Genomic DNA, 4,029 nt, shown 5'->3' on the forward strand with positions numbered 1-4,029 from the left:
CTCTATGAGATACGTGAACTAAGAGAAGAGACAGATTAGGTCTGTCTGGCATTGTCCTCCACAGTCATTGTCCCTGAGGATTGCCACGTCTGGGCAGCTCAGTGACAAGGGCTCATTAAGAGCGTGGGGCATCCGTTCCCCAGAGACGTCAGCAGGGGAAGGGACTTGGTTCTGTGTGCCAGCCCAGCCACAGCTCAGAGTCATAGCTCCCTCTCGCCTGGTTGAAAGGGTCTCATAGACACACAGGCAGGTCACCGTTCTCAGGAAACCATACTTAGAGTCTGTGACTGCCTTCATCTTCTACCTCTGAGAGCCAACGTGCAGATCTCTGGTGTCACACGAGGACCTGTGAAGTCACCCTGAGAAAGTGTCCTTTCTCTTAAGAAAAACGTACAGATGCCCCAGTGCTGGTCGAGTCAACCTTTGCGTTTCCTGCAGGCACTGATCCTACATGTCTGCGTTCCTATCCCCAGAGCTGTATTTAGGCAGTAACTTGCAGTGGAGGTAGGGAAATAGCTTTGAATCCACAGGGAAGGCGAATAAAGGTGAGTGAAATATAACTTGGTCTCTGTGTTGCTCTAGGAATGGGTAAGTCAGTTTATTTCCAGTTGCAATTGTTCTTGAAAGAAGCAAATCTGTATTGATTTGCATACATGGTTTATTGTCTACAATAACAAACTGTGGATATTCACCAAATAGAAGAACTGAATTTACTTGTTGATATAGATGTCAACAGGTCGTTCCTAGATATCCATTCTATGGTATACATTCATTATTCCTCTGTATGCACAAGTGGAAAATAAATATTCATGTTTAGTGGTAATAAAATATGCCCTTCAGTATTAGAACAGTAGACTATGCGTATGCGTAAAAATATTACAATATATGCTTTAATTCCCTCCTTTCATTCCTTATTATCTGTGAAATTAGATTCTATTTGTGCTCTATGCTTAAAACACAGTGTCAGTATTTATACTACTTGTTCATTTTGTCTCTTGGGAGTTACCAAACTATCTGAAATAGATCTGGCATTTTATAAACACTGTGTTGAAAATTACAAGGGGGAAGTTACATGTAATGAATATCGTGTTGGTGCACCTTTATTTGAATTTGTTAATAAGAAATGATGATCCTTCAAGTGGTACAAATAGCAATATGATGACGACAAAGCAGTAAGAAACCTGAATGTTTACTTAACTGATGAATTAGGGAAATGACATGATGTTTGTATATGTTTATGTGTGTGTGATGTGCATGTGTGCATGTGCGTGTGTGTGTGTGCGCGCGCACATGTGTGATTGCACTGAGATTTTGTGTAAAGTACACTAGGTCCCATCCTTCTATCCTTGCACACGATCATGAACGGACTCTTGTATGGATGCTGTTGGTGACCTGCCCACACGCTCTTTACGTGTTGGGGCTCCAATCCAAACCCTAGTTGGTAAGAGTGTGGGCTCCAAGGTTCACAGCCATTCCCTTCATGGCAGAATTGCCCTCAGCTGAAAAGGAGCCACATTGCCAGGTGGTCTGGGGAACCCACTGGGGGCAGCTCACAGCCAGTGACAGACTGTGGGATGTACAAAAGGTGCCAATGCCAAGGCAGGCCTGAGTCTGATGCAATTCATGTTCCAAAGCAGTGGTGTCCAAGAGAGTAGAAAGTGTCCACAGGAAGCTTTGTCAATTTAAACTCATCAAAATTACATAAACTCTAAACCCAGCTTTCTGCTGCCTGCGCGGATAAGCAGGCGTCGGCAGAGGCCGCTGATCCAGGCAGGAGCATCTGTCCGGCTGAGCCATGGCCTGGGCCCAGGAAGGGCGCCTCCCGGCAGCTGCAATCCAAAGGCCCAAAGATTCCCAGGATGCTAGGAGGCGCCAGCACGGTGAGGACTGACATGTGAGGGTGTATGCACCTGTCTCTGGGGAGTCCAGCCTCCTACAGGAAGCCTGCTGGGCCCAGCCCGGCAGGACCCCAGGCAGAAGCCAAGTGCCCCGTGTGCTGGATGAGTGGGGACCCCAGCAGCCCGCGTGTGCGCCCAGCCTGCATGGCGGCTGCAGCCGGCCGACCTGGGCTCCCCTACAGGACAGGTCCCGTCGCCCCTCTGCCGTCACCCCTGTCCAGGGGCAGCCGGGAGGGGTGACAGACACTGCCCAGCTCCTTCCCATCCACCAGGAGCAAGGAGAAGGGGCGGGCAGAGCCCTTTGTGTGAGAAGCACAACCAGGTCCTGACCCTGCTCCATGAGGAGGACCCGGAGGTGACCCGCGTGCGTGCTGGCGAGGCCCCGGGGCAGGCTGCCCCTCGCCGCAGGCCAAGACTCTCGGGTCCCTGAAAAGCAGGTGGCTGATATGTCAGAGATTAATAAGCATTCAAAGCAAAACACCCTCAGAGCGGAGAAGGAAGGTGCAAAGGAACGCTGGAATTACCCTCTGAATTTGAGGGCTGGAAGCAACTTCTAGAACGTGGCCAAGAAGCAATTCTTCCGAGGATAGCCCAGGAAGAGAAGGACATTCAGTGGAAACGCGGTGCAAACCTACCAGCATTTTCAAAGGACATCTGCACATCCACTGGTCTGCTGAGTAAAGTAGCAGAGGACAGTGTGCTGTCTGAACAGGACCGGCTGTCACCCATTCAACACTAATGACGTGTGTTTTGAATGAGGAGGAGGCTGCAGGTTTCCTCCCCCGAATCCTGCTTGGCAGAAAAGTCTCTAAAAATTTCGAGTAGACACTCTCTGAACACTGAGACCGCACACCCTCTGTTGATTGTCTCTGAGGACAAGAACCAGGTGAGATTTCTTTCAGAGAGAAAACAAAATGTTCCTTTTTTTCCAAAAATATTTGCAGCCAACACTCTTGTCCTGGGTTTTCCATGGTTCTATCACGGCATCTCTGGGAGGTAGAAGTGGGACACAAGTCTGAACGGGCTCCCAGGGATGGCACAGACTCTCCTCCCACGAAGGCCAGGAGGTCTCGGTCAGCCTGGTGGGGTGCTGCCCGCAGGAGGGTCCCAGTGCCAGCCTGGGACTGTCAGACGTGACACCCAGAGACGTTGGCATTTTCCTGGACCATGAGCTGGGTGAGCTCTCATTTCATAACGTGACTCAGAAATCTCACACTTTTACTAGACCTCTTGAGCCTCATTTCTGCAAAGGACCCGATTCGAAGCCTCTCAGAATGTGTACAGGTCCAGGTTGTGAGTGAAAACTCCCTGAGCCATCTTCATTGTTTGTTTTAAAGAATGCAAGGTGGGTAGGCTCCTGTGTTCATGTGCCAGGAAAGCGAACTCCTTCTCTCTCCCGAGTTTTTTCCTTCATCGCACAAGAAGGCTTTGTTTCGTTTCAACAACTATCTGGAACCAGAGCTAGTGATGCTTCTCTCCAGGAATGTCGCAGGGGGTTGCTCGGTGTGAGGGAGATTCCATTGGCCCGAAAGCGCAGATGGAGTTTGCAGGGGATTCACCAAAACAGAACCGCTCAGCTTCGCCTCTGCTGGTTCAGAGCCGTGCTGTTAACATACGGTGCTGTTCCTGCCTCGTATGGGTTATGTAGCAGACAGCAGCAAGCTGTGCCCTTAGTTTTACCGAAGGGCACGACTGAAAGGGAGGCGGGGGACATCAGAGAAAGCCTTTAGCGTATCAGGGTTTGAGTGTTTTTTCCCTCCCCTGAAAGCGGCCAGCCACTGGCGGCCCTCACCGCACCTGCCTTCTTAGAAACGGAGTTCATGTCATCCTAAATTCTTTGTTATTCTGCGCTGTGTTTTCTAGCATGTCACTTGTAGCGTTGTAGACAATTGGAAAGGCTTATTAATAACAGACATTGCAGTTAGACGCCGTGTCAGAAAACACAAGAGGAATCACCAGGTAGTAAAAATGATTAGGGCATGACGGCGTATCTATTTGTAGTCAACATTTTCGTACCAGTATAGCTGACATTTACTGAGACCTAACTGTGTCCCAGGAGTTCTAGCATTTTCAAAGCAAATACTGGGTGGAAAGCTCGAGACCGTTAATGAAAGAGGCTCACAAGAGTGCA

At 49.4% G+C, this 4,029-nt stretch overlaps 1 pseudogene; it reads left to right on the forward strand.

Moving 5' to 3' along the window:
* Positions 1 to 1,904: 1,904 nt before the first annotated feature.
* Positions 1,905 to 3,199, forward strand: LOC144616230 (tripartite motif-containing protein 75 pseudogene; annotated as a pseudogene).
* Positions 3,200 to 4,029: the final 830 nt, after the last annotated feature.

This window comes from Panthera onca, chromosome B2 (genome assembly GCF_046562875.1).
Source record: "Panthera onca isolate mPanOnc1 chromosome B2, mPanOnc1 haplotype 2, whole genome shotgun sequence".
NCBI lineage: Eukaryota > Metazoa > Chordata > Mammalia > Carnivora > Felidae > Panthera > Panthera onca.